General features: G+C 40.9%; 1 pseudogene; it reads right to left on the bottom strand.

Annotated features, from left to right (window-relative positions):
• Window positions 1–10,291: 10,291 nt before the first annotated feature.
• Window positions 10,292–14,234, bottom strand: LOC147459834 (uncharacterized; annotated as a pseudogene).
• Window positions 14,235–14,735: the final 501 nt, after the last annotated feature.

The following is a 14,735-nucleotide window of genomic DNA, read 5'->3' as shown; positions in this document are numbered from 1 at the left end:
CTTTATTGCTTCACTGCGAAACTGGTGTGAACAAGGCTATGGTCACGCGAGGCTTAGTTATCCGTTACAGATAACTAAGGGCGGCTTCCGCCCATTCTCTATGGACAAAGTGAATGACCACTCAGGGGTTGCCACCTAATACATGGCGCCTCATTTTTGATTCACACACAAAATGAAAGGGCGCGAGCTGGCATCCCCGTCATGCTCGTTGTCGGACTTTTATGGGGACCCCCCAAAGCATGGATGCGATTGCCATGGCAGCTTTTTAGCAAAAATTTCAAGCAGGAGACTTGATCTCAACACCACGTGCTTGCATGCCCAACGTCGTATCCAACTGAGCCAATAGTTACTCATGCTACCATTCCACGAAAGAGTAATTTTGTTCGTTCTTTGTGAATGCTCGAGTGCCCATCAGCCGAGTAGGGTACTCTTTGGGCCGTCCATTGGCATGAAGTGTCGGGATGGGTGATGCCCGTTTGTGACGCCACCCTAAGCTTGTTGCATGGTTACACAAGATTTAGTTATTCATTCAACCTCCCAACTATGCCTTGAACGGTCCAGGGATTTAATATTTACGTAATTACGTCAAATTTTGTGTGATCACAAGGTCTTATTGACACATTTACATGATCACATCAAACATGATCACACAGAAACCGGTTTAGGGTGACTTGCAAACCCACAAAACTCCCGCCGGGTTTTATTATTTTCCCTCCGGGCCCGTCGGGAAAGCGGATAAGCCCGACGGGCTATTTGCGTTATATATACGCGGGCCCGATCGGGCCCGTTGGGTCTATTATCGCTTTCGCCTTGTGAGAGAGAGAGAGAGAGAGAGAGAGAGAGAGAGAGAGAGAGAGAGAGAGAGAGAGGGCTTGCGCCACCTTTGCACGTACGTCGAGAGGAGAGAGGAGAGAGGGAGAGAGGGGGTCGTGTGGGAGCGTGCTCTGCATCGTAGTGCGCGGCTGTAGCAGAGTACCTGACCACACGATCCGGGTATGTGTTGTGTGTGTGTGTATACCTTGTGTGGTAGCGTGCCTTTTGTCGTAGTGCATGGCAGTAATAAGGTACCTTACCACACAATGGGAGTGTGTGTGTAAGCTGTTCTCCAGAACAGTGCTTATCACGGGGGCATCACCTCGGTGACGTGGGGAAGATGGTGTCCTTGTGGTAAGTATTGGCTTACTGTCTGGGTACTATGTCGGTAACGCGGCGAATCTAGTATCCTTATGGTAAGTCAACTTCCCTTCCCCTTTCCCAAAAAACATATGGGTATCGGTCGGTAACACGGCTAAGAGATGTTCGTATGTAGGCCATTGTTTTTCCTTAGATTCAGGCGGCACTCGGTCGGTAACGCGGCTAATAGAGTGTCGTTTGTTAGAAGCATATGTTTTTGCATAAATGTGGCGTTCAGGTCGTTAACCCGGCCGTACGAACGTCATATAATTTTTATGTGCATATGCAGTTAATTTTTTAAGTATTAAGTATATGAAATACTTGGTCGGTAACGCGGCTGTGAAGAGTATTGCATATGCAAAATGTATGAATTGCTTGATTTTGTTGTTTTTAACCGTCCATTTGAAATTATATACTAGCCAATCATATTCAAAAGAATACTGTATACATCAATCATCGCTATTTTAAATGTTCTATTTATATAGAATAGAGTTGGCATCAATCATCACTATTTTAAATGTTCCATTTACATAGAATACTTCATCAATCATAACTATTTTAAATGTGTCATTTATATAGAATACTTTATTTATCAATCATCGTTATTTTAAATATTCCATCTATATAAATTACATGTAAAAAATTATTTGCACACAAATTGCATGGTTAATATTTGTTTTTAATCTTTTTAAAGGACTCTCAAGCATTATCAATGTATCGCTAGTTTTAATGCTTCATTTACATAAATTCTCTGCAAAAATCTAAATACATACAATTTGCATGGTAAATATTCTTTTATATTTTTTTTAAGAGCATCAATTATCATCGCTTTTTGATTGCTACATTTACATAAATGCTATGTAAAAAAGTGTGTGAACACAATTTGCTAGTTCAATTTGTATACTTCCAATGTTTTAAATGTTTTGAAGATTTTAAGTCGGTGTGTGCTTTGTTTGAATTAGTATGTGTGCACGGAGAAAAATATAAGTTACAAAATTCAATATATGTTGAAATGTTAAAGACCGTTAACATGTATTGTTTGATCTGAATTAAGTTCTTATAAACCATTTGTTTGAACTGCTTTTTACACGTGTAACAGATTGCAATTTTAAGTGAAGATTATATTCAATTTTTATCAATATTTCCATAATATTTGTTAAAGTCTTCAAGTGGTGGTTAAGAGTTTACCAGAGATAGTGTGAGAGTGGTAGTGTCATTCGCAACCATGAATTTGTATTTGATATGCTATTTTTGTATTGTCCAGTGCAAACATGACGCCAGATCAGAAGAAATGTATTATGCGTGCCATTCGTAAAGAATGTATTTTGGCAATCTCATCATGTGCAGCTAACCGCATACAGCAAATTAGTGAAAGCGATGTCTACATCAAAGACATCACTAGCGCTATATGGGAGAACACGGAGCGCATGTTGCGACTTCAGAGTGCATGTTGTGACTTGAAGGTCAATATGAGTTGTTGAGTCCAGCTGGGAGACGAGAATTTGACCCCCACCATAAAGTTAGGACAGTGTTGGGCAATATGAAAGTATGCTGCAGAGACTTAAAGGAAGATATCCCACCTGCTTGCGACATGTGAAAGTTAGAGCTCTGGGATAAATTGTGGGAAGAACAGAAGGTAAAGATGAAGCGTGTGAAAGCGGAGGACCAAGCAGCTCTACCCAAGAGATTGAAGATGGCACAAGATGCACAAGCAGCGTTGGGAGGTCGATCCGATGCCATCGGCACCGGCACAATCATGCGCACTGCTTTGAATGCAAAGTGCGCTCATCTTGTCAGCATCCCTCACGAAGCCTTGGTAGAAGGTATGAGGATTGGAGCTGGCCCCTTCGGTGTGTGCACATTGTACACTGTCAAAGGCATCTCATTTTTTCCATACCACATTACATATGTGGAAAAATGTTACAAGGGAGGGAGTGAGACAAAATCTGACAGCTTTTAGACAGAGCAGGGAATGCAAATGCTTCACCCCTTCATTGTCAGGTGCATTGGGTTTACTACAGAGTCTCCTTGGATCACGATATTCGCATACTACAATGGGGGTACCGTGGGCGACATGATGTGCCGCTTACCTTTCGCTCACGGATTGTTCAGATGACACATGCACAGGCTACAACACGGCTGGAGGTCATTGCCTGTAGCAAACAACCCTGTAAGCGAGATAGACACAGTGCGGATCAAAGCAGTGGTCGAGTAGATGCCGGCAATTTGTCATGCCTTAATCGACGGCGTTGCGGCTGTCCACCAAGCCGGTATAGTGCACAGTGACCTGCACCCATTCAACGTAATGTTGGACTTTACACGCGCCAATAAAACCCGCGTCGGTATCATTGATTGGGGTATGATGCTGAGAACACCTGTTAAGCGTGTGGCAAACAATTATTTGTCTCCAACCGCACAATCGGACGAAGCAATTTTGAATGCACAGAGAGAGCAGGGAACGCCGAGATGGCTAAGCGACTGTGGATTGCTCCCGAACTATACGATCCATGGTGCGCAGCTGCATACTCAAAAGCCAGCGACATTTATGCATTGGGCTACCTGTTCGACATACTGGCAGATTTTTGGAGTGCGGCCAGAAAATTTTATTTTCCAGACGATGTTTTTCACCACCCGGACGAAGATGTCATGAGAGCTATCCGAATTAAAGTAGAGTATTGGATGAAGTTAAAAGATCGGGACCAAAGAAGGAATGCTTCTAACGTGTTGATGTTTTTCAAAGAAAATTTAAAGACAGACCCTAATCCTGTGCAACGTCCACTTGTTGAACTTGCACCATCATTTTATCCGATTTAAACATTTTTATGATATACATGTCTTGTCAAGTGTATTCAAATTTTTATTGAAGTGTATTATCTGGTTTGAAGTGGTTCACCTAATTGAGTCAATTATCTTGCCTTGTGTCATTTAACTAATTGAAGTGGTTCATCTAATTGAGTCAATTATCTTGCCTTGTTTCAAATTTGTCATTTAAGTTTTAACTGTCATTATTTCAAATTTGCCTTGTGGTTCAATTAGTTACATTTGAAGTGGTGGTTTTTAGTGGATTCCGCGCAGTGTCCCAATGAGTGAGAATATATATTTGCCAATGATATTGAATATTTGTCACTCTGTTGACTGCAGGTCTAAGAGAAAATGGCCGATCAAGAACAAGTTATTGGCACCCAATCACTGCCTGATGATCAACAACAAGCGGCTGTTAATGCATTTCAGCGCATGAAGTCTCTGGCACACGGCATGTCGGCACAACAAGCGACGTGTACTGCTCGCCGACTCTCAAAGTGGGCAAATCCAAACCATATGTAGTGGAAAGAGATCAATAAAGAAGTGACAAAGGACATGATCAAGACAATATGGCCATGTGAGGATGCAGAGATCAAGAAAGGAAGGTGGAAGGTTTCGAAGTGCACGCATGATGGTATCAAAGATAACGCTGAGAGGATTTATTTGGAGTTTTATGGCCATCCCCTGCACAATGCAGATTGTGCGCTATATTTTGCCAAAATGTTATACGTTTACTTTGTGCAACAGCGACCAATAGACTTCTCATCAAAGGAGACAACTGTTGCCACTCATGATTTAAGGGAGAGTTGTGTCACTTTCACCCGAGATGAGCTGGCATTGATAGTGGAAGGCGTCGACCTACAGTTAAAGAAAGAGAAAGATATTGTGACATGACACAGTTGGCAAAGAAAGATGCAGAAATAACACATCTTTCTATAGCCACCCAGACACCGCAACCCTCACAAGTCCGGATGGAGAAAAGCATTCACCGCTTAAGTCAGGACGTTCAAACCCTAACACAGCGAGTGAATCCAACACGTGTACAAGGGACACACATCAGCCACCTTGTCTTGCATCCGGAGTTGGTCCCCTCGTCTAATTCAGATGCATCCTCATCTTCCCAATGTCCAGTTTGCTACAAGAGTTTTGATGGATGGAGTGGGTACTATACATTGACATGTGGTCACTATTATCATTTAGTTTGTCTTGTTCGTTTGATGCAAAACAATAGTCGATGCGCAATTTGTTCACAAGATATTCCACAAAGAATGTATATTATGTTTGGCATGGCAAACGAATATAAATTCAAGCAAGCACACCCAGATACCCCTAGCACAATTAGAAATCCGTTTGATGAGCAAGATGATGCTTCAGGGCAACACAATTGAGATCGACAAACTATGTAATATAGCGATAAACTATGTACTATCGAGAATATGAAGCATTGTAATTACTCAAAACACATTTGAATACAAGGTCTTTTACAATGGTTTTTGACATTTGCTCATTCTACTCTCAAGCTATATTGAATCAATTGAGTTGTTATCTGGTTCTAAGTCTGAGTGTTGTAGTTCTCCTTGTAATTCAACCTCCACATCTATTATCAAATTCTCTTCTATTTCGTCTACAGTGCATTGAGATACACCAACATTGAAATCTTCTTCATTTTTGTTTTGACAATCATACAACCAGGTTGGCATTTCCTTCTCGTAGCCAACACTTTCGATGTGATTCAGTATCTTTTCGTTGCAATACATATACACTAATTTCTCTGCTTTGTCTGCTAATAGTCTGTTGCGAATAGTGCTGTGAACATACTTGTACATACTCTAGTTTCTCTCTGAACTTGAGGTTGCTACACATTGTGCGAGTACTTTCATTGCAAGAGGACGTAAGGTAGAGTAATGCTCTCCACCATTCATCATCCACCACTTCCATGCAGGTTGCTCTTTTGCCATTACCTGTACAAAATCATTCGCAAAAGGACCTTCTTTTAATCTAAATGCACTCATTTCTTTGATGCAATCAATTCGGTCCTAAACGTTGGAGTAGAACGTGTTGACCACGTGATAGAAATCGCCTACCACCTCTGTATTGGACATTAGATCTAAATTCCAATACTCTGGATCTAGCATGTAAGCCACGCTATGGAGTGGACTATGAGCGCTCTTCCACCTTGCATGAAAATACTTAGCCAAAATTTTCTGCTGTTTGCCAGAGAATGGTAATCGCCACTCCTTATCTACTATAGACTCTTTCAACTCTTCAGGATTTTCAAGACTCTATTGGACTGACCACCATGTCATCCACACTTTGCCCAAGTTTGGCGCCCTTTGATCAAGATTGCGGATCGCGAACATAACGGGCATCATTACATGGTATGCATCCATTACACTCCTCCACCAAGCAACCTTGTTTACATTGCCACGTAGACATGTAATTTTATCCTTCATTGTTTCTTTCTGCTCAAGCTGCCATTCATCAAAGGACGCGCAACTGAATGTGTCAATCACAGCACATTTATTACGGAGAAGTGATTCCAAGGTATAAAAGTGTGTGTAGAACCGAGTTTCAACAGGAAGTTTCAGCATCACTGACATGCGCATCCTATACAAATCGAGCACTCTTTGTCGTTTCAAGATAAATTTCACAACCTGACGTGCTGTATCAATTATTTTAGCGAACCATGTGGTTGCTTCGCTAGTGTACCAATCTTTCAGCACCAAGTTCAAGTTGTGCGTATTACAACCATTGGCAAAAATGTGCGGAAAGCACTTCTTTATTAATTTACTGGCGTTTTTACAATTCTTTGCCTTGTCCATCACAACCTGAATGACATGTTCAGCACCAATTTCTTTAATTACATCAATCAAGACCTCAGAAATGTATTTGCCACTTTTAATTGCACCAGAACTATCAATCGCCTTTATAAACGTTTCTCCCCTTAGACAAACCAGCATTACATTGATCAACGGTCTTCTCTGAACATTTGACCAGCCATCACTCACAATCGTACACTCTGAAAGTGAAATATTCCCAAGTATTATTTTGCCAACATGCTCTTTGACTTCGATGTAACATTTGTCCAAGAAAACATTTCTTATCGTGTGATAAGAAGGAGCTGAAAATCCTGGACCAAACTCACCGATTTTCTTCCAAGCAGCCTTCCAATGATTACTGTCTACCATGACCAAAGCACTTCCAGTAAAAAGTATTGCTTTGGCGAGTGTTGTTTGTGCTTCTTCTGGAAACTGCACTCGAAAGCTTTGATGTAATGATTTTTGACGCATTTGACAAATTCCACCTTCATTGTGATGTTTAAAAGGAATACTGCCTGGAATTTCCTCTCCTTGCGCAGGTTGCTCTCCAAGGTTAGTTGGCGTTACTAAAGGATCTGCGGAGTTAATATTTGGCTCTGGGAACTTTTGATTCGAAGGCACAGAGCTATATATCTGTCGTTTCTTGCCACCCTTTTTGGTGATCTCTTCTCTCAAACGCTTTGCAACTGCAGGTGCCTGAGAATGTTCACATTTTCTACAATTATTTTTAGCGCTACCCAGGAAATGACCCCTAATACGTGGTGCACCGCCAGATTTTGTTGTGAGACAAAATTTACATTGCCACTCCATATATCGGCCGCATATGTTGTGAGCATAATCCCACTCTTTGCCAGGAGCTTTTTTATTCTTTGGCTTCTTTGTACCACTTGTGCCCACATTTTGCTCCATTGCTTTTAAATTAAAACTGAAGAGAAAAGAACAAGATGTTACAAACTGAAAACAATTTTTTATTTTCAATATATATTATAATTTAAAAACCATTCAATATGAAAGTAACCATGATGCACAATATGAGATTTTCAATGCACGCTAGTCAATCCACATATCAATCACCTATATTGTGAGCAACCATACACATTGCAATGTAATCTATACATGGCGTAATAACTATAACAATACTATGAATCTCTCTATGCAATTATTATTATAATGATTATTTATATATTCACTTTGATTTGCAAACAATAAGACACATCTAATTTCATTTGCTACCAAAACAAACGAAAGCAATAAAATATATAATTGGTCATTTCATGCACTAATAATCTCGTAATAAATAATGCAAACGAATATATAAACCAATGCATGAACTAACACAAATAAATCTTCAATATAATCACCCAATTGGGGACTACTTGAACCCAGTGAAGGATTGTAGCCCACCCATGCAACCAATTCAATATAAAAGCTATTTTAACATAATCAAGGATTATAGCTCTTATATTGTAAATCAACTCAAATATAAGACTTCAAGGATCTTTATATGCCCGGTACACTAGTAGAGGACATCCGACCCTTGACTATCGACTAGACATTTACATATGCTCATCTTCCAAAACCAATTACAGCTCTCATTTGGACCAATGGCTTCTTCGCAATGAACATGATTCCCCAAGTTTTTAGTTGTTTTGGTTTCGTACCTTTATGTCGGTAAACGAATTAAATTTTTTTAGAAGTGGTTACCGAATTAAGAATCACGTCCGGCCCAAAAAAGGACCTGTGACTCTGTAACCTTAGGTCAAATCACAAGGAGATGACAATACCCGGCACTCGGATACACTCCCCAAGGATTTGCTTAGATAAAAAACCGGGGTTAGCACACTATTTACTATATATAATTAAGCCCGCCGGGTTTTTTCATTTTCCCGGCGGGCCCGTCGGGTAACTGCATTATCCCGGCGGGCCCACCGGTATAAAGCAGATGCCCGGCGGTGCCCCGTAGGGAAATTGTGGAAGCCCGGTGGGCTAACCGGCTCTATAGGTTTTTGCAGGTCATCATCAAAGTCACGTTAACAATTAACGTGATCACATGATGTTTTTGTGTAAATACTATAGTTATTTACGTAATCACCCGATCGTGATTACGTTAATGAAATCCCTGCTTGAACCTCACAACAATGCCAAAATCGGCATAGTTACAAAGGGTAAGCATAATTAATCATTTAGTGCTCGTTTTTGCATGTGGCCAAGCATGAGGCTTAGTTATCATTTCAAATAATTGATAGCTAAGGAGTCTTACCATACCCCGAGCGGATGTTTCCGAGCGAACCCAAAGTCGAGCGAGTTTAAGTGGCAATGTTATTGAGAGAGAGAGAGAGAGAGAGAGAGAGAGAGAGAGAGAGAGAGAGAGAGAGAGAGATGATATTAGAGTCCCAGAGAGAGTAAACATTCTACTATAGAGAAAGTTACGTACACTCCCATGCACACACATACAAAAAGAGGTATAAATAGATAGATAGAAACATGGAGAGAGAGAGAGAGAGAGAGAGAGAGAGAGAGAGAGAGAGAGAGAGAGAGAGAGAGATGGTATTATAATCCTAGAGAGACTAAATGTTCTATGATAACAAAAGATACATACACCCCCCACACAGGTCCCCCACAAACACGCATGGAGAGAGAGAGAGAGAGAGAGAGAGAGAGAGAGAGAGAGAGAGAGAGAGAGAGAGAGATAGATAGATAGTTCTATTATCGTCCTGGGAGGTCAAATATGACCTATGGGACCAAATGAACATGTCACGTGGTGTGAGTGGAGTTCATAAGTGACTCTCGATGCTCAAAAATGGCTGAAATGAGCGTCGCAATAGAGAGTCCACATCGTGGTTGGGAGAGGAAGGTATGTAGGGAGAGATCATGGCTGAATATATGGGAAAAAGAGGACCTAATGTGGTCAAAAGCTGAGCACTCAAGTAGTGTGTGAAGAGAGAACCTTTTTAAATAAGGAGCAAGATTTCTCATCATGGAACTATATCAATGTGTATGAGCTGGAACCTATGTTTTAGTAAGCATCTTCAAACCAATATAGATTCACTCACTTGCCTATTCCAACTCCTTTTCCTCTTAGTTCTTGTTGCATTATGATGGCTCTCTCCTTTTCTTTCTATTCTTGTCCAAAGGACAAGTTACATACTAGTGCTAATAAATTATGATTTGATCACCACGAGAGAGAGAGAGAGAGAGAGAGAGAGAGAGAGAGAGAGAGAGAGAGAGAGAGAGAGAGAGAGAGAGAGAGAGCAAGTGCAAAAGGAGTGGCATTCGAGAGGTTGTTTGGCACGTGGCTATGGAGGTGAGCTTTGTATGTATTAAGCGGTTTCAATGGTGAAACAATTCTTGACTAAAAATAAGTACTTTAACAGTACTTGTAATGCTCCCAAGTTATCATGTTGCAAGAACTATATATCTTACATTAACTCAGTAGCTTCACAACAAAAAGAAGACCAAAAAAATCCCCAGAGGTTATGCATGTGTATCACATATCACTATGCTGAGTCACACTCATCATCGATGAACACATTGCGTCTCCGTCGTTCATTTTGTAGCTCATAGTCGTATCGGGTGCTTGATGCTATTCCTCTCGCAATCTTCTCTATATAAACTGACAAAATACTTCAATGAAACAAAAAAAACATGATTATGGACCCAATACAGACGATATCCTAATACATCGCATATAGTAGCATCACAACACCACATAATATCCAAAATCTCAAGAATAGATATAGTCTACCAACATAGCAAAAAATGTCAAGTGGAGGGTGGAGCCTCACAAGTCATCATATGGGTTCCTACCAGGTCTATCACCCTCATCCTCCACATCCACAGATGTGGAGGCCTCATCAACACTCTACACCCAAGGCAACAATAGAGGTTGCACATATGTCGTCATCAAGCCCTCATCACTATCAATAGAATCACATGCACGTCCAGTACCAAGACAAGCTACAAGCACTGGTGCTGTCCCACACCCAAACTCTAAACAAATACCACCACGTCTGCACAACATCTCGACGAAGCATGCTAAAAGAGTGTGACTCATCTGAAGCCCACCACGCAATGGCTCTCCTGTAGATGTAAGGGCTCTAGAGGATACAGGAAGATAATGCCTCATCGTGGAATCTGTCGGGCTCATGCCGAGAGAGCGAAACATAGAGATGCTCTCTGCCAGAAAACATGGAGGGTGCATCCCCCTTCTGTGAACCAAAAATAGCATAGAGGTATCACACTGCAAATATAGCAATAAACAAAAGTGAAAGATGAACAGACCACCAAGACCCACATGAGTGTGATGTTAGAAGGTTTTGAGTTACCTCAATATGCTCCCCATAGCTTTGAACAAAACCATAAGCATCATGATGCATAAGAACAATGCGTCGATGAATGTGCATGTCAGACGCCCTACAAAATCGCTGCACCCACCAAACGCTATCTCCTAAACATGCCAACCATGATTTAAATATATCACTAAGTATGAATTTAACGCAATTAAATATGGATACTCACCGACGCATGATGCCATGATTAATAACCACCCCGAATCTGCAAGAGTAGAGAATGCTAGATGAACACCACTCCGAACATGATCCTCTAAGCAGATGTCCCAAGATGGCATCGTAGTTGATTCGTGGTGCAAGCCACCAAACGGCAAATCTAAAAATATGAAGTCAGCTGCCCATGCCACAATCCTACCCACCCTAGTGTACTGTACTCCATCTGGCCGAGCTCTTTGAGCATGTGGTCGTGAAGAGGAGTCCAAACTGGATTACGAAGCCCCACACGAAAGTCACTAGCAATAGAAATGTAATCCCCCACCATAGCCACACATCTAACATCTTTGGAGGAACTAGCGACCACTGTAGGAAAATCCGATGCATGCACAAAAGAGAGAACTTTCCTAACAACAAGAGCTCCGTGCACATCTGCAATGATTTGTAAACATAAACACAAATGATCCAAGAGACTCATCATAAAAAGTTTACATAGCATAAGTAAGTAGCTCACCATGTGTGGGTAGAGACTCGTCGATCACCTCCACTTCTTTATCCACAATCTGTTTTCCTTTGACGTTGTTGCGAACTCCTGTTGAGAAAATAAAGAATTTTTTTCTCTTTAAACAAATATGTCTCTAGTCTATGTTTAAAAAAAAACAAAGCACACATACTAGTAGCTGGTTGATCCTGGTTCAAAGGATGGTTTTCTTCCTGTGTGTTGGTCTTTTGGCTCTTCTTCATCTCTTCATACAACTCTCTCTCTCTAGCCAAGACATGGCCTTTGGCCATGTCCACCCACCATGGACAATGAACCAACTCCCACTCCGGCAAATGATGCATGGATGTGGGATACATACAAGTCTCACCTACAGCTATGTTTGTCCATTGCTTGGCCATCATAGGAATCATGCCATCATAGGAATGTGTCCCAAAGAGTGTAAATATTTGAAATACCTAAAAATTTCATGCTTTCAAACTCTTGACCACACACTCACTAAATTGAGTAAAAGTTAAAGTTTGTGCATCTCACCGATATAGAAGTCTTTGAGCCACCATGGGAGTGGTATCAACCTTCTTCATTGCCAAGAGCTGTGCATCCTTCGTTTTGGCCCCAAGGATAGTCTCAATAGGAAAGAGATGAGCTCTAGCCTCTAGCTTCAGCGCTTCAAAGTACATAGAGAGTGTACAATCAAGTGGCACAATAACACCCCCGGGCAAACCACCAAAATCCGGAAGAAGAACTGTAGCTCTATCAAGTATACATTGCAACAAACCCTCTCTACGAATCCAGCTACTACGAAAGTGAAGACAAAGTATTACAACCACATCACCACAAGCAAAACCTTAACGCCAACAAAATTTTCAATGGACTTACTAGCGAAAGAATAGATCTCCACGTTTTAGACCATAAGATACCCTCGTGATCTTATCTGACTCCAACAAAGAAATCCATAATATCTTGCTCTCAATAGGAGCATCATGAAGAGCAATCAGGTTAAGTTTCTCTAAGGTGGCCCAACTATGTGGCCCTCATCTCAGTGCCCACACACGGGCCAACCACTCCTCTCTAAGTCGAGGATCAACAATATTTAACATCTAAAGGTAATAAACATATAAACTCATAACCTCAACAGATAATCATATCATGAACTCTTATGAAAATAACTTACGCACACCTTGCCTACTCGATCACCATATTTATGAGCAAGATCATTTATCACTTTCTCTTCTTCATTAGCCAGATCATCTGCAGACAGCCTTTGCCTTGCTTGATCATCTACAGATAGCCTTTGCCTTGCTTGATCCATGCTTGAATGAATCTCCTTTGATATTTGAACCTAATAAAAAATAGCTCTAAGTAGATGACCAATACCAAGGATTAGAAGTCAATATTTAAAAGACATACATCATAGAGCAGTTTCCCTAAATATCGTCTCGTCAATGGATACCAAGGCTCCGCTCCTTTGGAATATGTCTTCTTGACCAATGCAATTACGCCTCTATCTTTCTCTGATAGGCCCTTCAAATATTCTTCATGATCCGCAACACATATGTGAGAACAATTAACTAGCTCATCTCGCAAGTGTGAAGCCACTAGAGCATGGGTATTCATGCTGATAAAGACAAAAAAAATGTATAACATAATTGATAAAAAAAGAATCAACAATGAAACCAAAAAAGCAATGTATTCTTACAAATTCATTCGTTGGAGTCCTGCCAACAATGCAATCTCCGACACCTTTGTCGGATCAATGACCGTACATAGAACTCTGCAATGTTTCTCTTTCACCAATGGAAATTTTTCCTTAATAGCGGCATGCCAAGCTATAGTCCTATGATTGCCCTCCCACACAAAGAACATCCTCTTTGAAAGGATATGCAAATCTGGACGAGATGCAACTTCATTTTCAAAGCATTGGTTTACCTCTACCCAAATCGGTCCCAAGAGGCTCTTATGGCATCTAAGCATCAAAGTTATAACATTACAAACATAACATTCTTGAGACTGGAATATTGAGGGAGCATTAAATAACCACATACTTACCCTTACAAAGTTGTCCTCTTGTTGACATGTCCAAAGAGATACAATAAAAGCACCCTTCTCTTGCGCATACCCTTCCTTTGCAAAAGCAGCTTTCAAACCGCTTACGTCATCTCTCAAGCCGCGCACTCGAGCGTATGGAATTAATCGACCTAGAGGAATTGGAGGACACTCGAAGCAGCTAAGTATCTTGGTTTTCTGCAAAATATCCTCACCTCTATGCATGTTAATATGATTTTCATCTCCAACATCCATTCCAGAATCAACCTCAGCTTGGACCACATATGGGACAATGTCCAGGCAAGCCTCCTCAGGACCATGTGCATTGTCGACTTCATGAACAGAACCAATGCCAAGCTCTTGACTCTGAGTAGTTTCATTATCCTCTTCCATGTCAGAGACGGCAACTGAACTAACTTGGTCACTACACTCAATTGGTGTAGGCACCTTTGATAGATTGCCTTTTTTGCGTGAGACCCCTCTGCAAGAAGCGCTTTAAGAATAAGCATCAGACTTTCAAATAAACAATTAATTGACTTTAAAGTGGCAAAGAACTGATAGGTTTTGTGGTCATATGACCTGTCCAAACCCTTGAGAGTCTGATGAGTTTTTGCTTATTGAGGTTTTAGGGGACCTGTTGATAACATTTTTATCAATGTTTTACCTATGCAAACACTTGAAACCAGTCCACGTTAACACGGACTGGTTTCAAGGGTTTGCATAGATAAAAACTTGAATCACTCAATGGTTAAAACATGTCAGGAAAGACCTTCATTAAGCAATAATCTTGTGGTCCAATGACCTGTGCAAGATTATTGCTTAATGAAGGTCTTTCCTGACCTGTTTTAACCATTGAGTGATTCAAGTTTTTATCTGTGCAAACCCTTGAAACCA

The sequence above is a fragment of the Adiantum capillus-veneris genome, chromosome 4 (genome assembly GCF_014529385.1).
Source record: "Adiantum capillus-veneris isolate H3 chromosome 4, ASM1452938v2, whole genome shotgun sequence".
In the NCBI taxonomy this organism is placed as follows: Eukaryota; Viridiplantae; Streptophyta; class Polypodiopsida; order Polypodiales; family Pteridaceae; genus Adiantum; species Adiantum capillus-veneris.
This window is presented reverse-complemented; position numbering and strand designations above follow the sequence as displayed.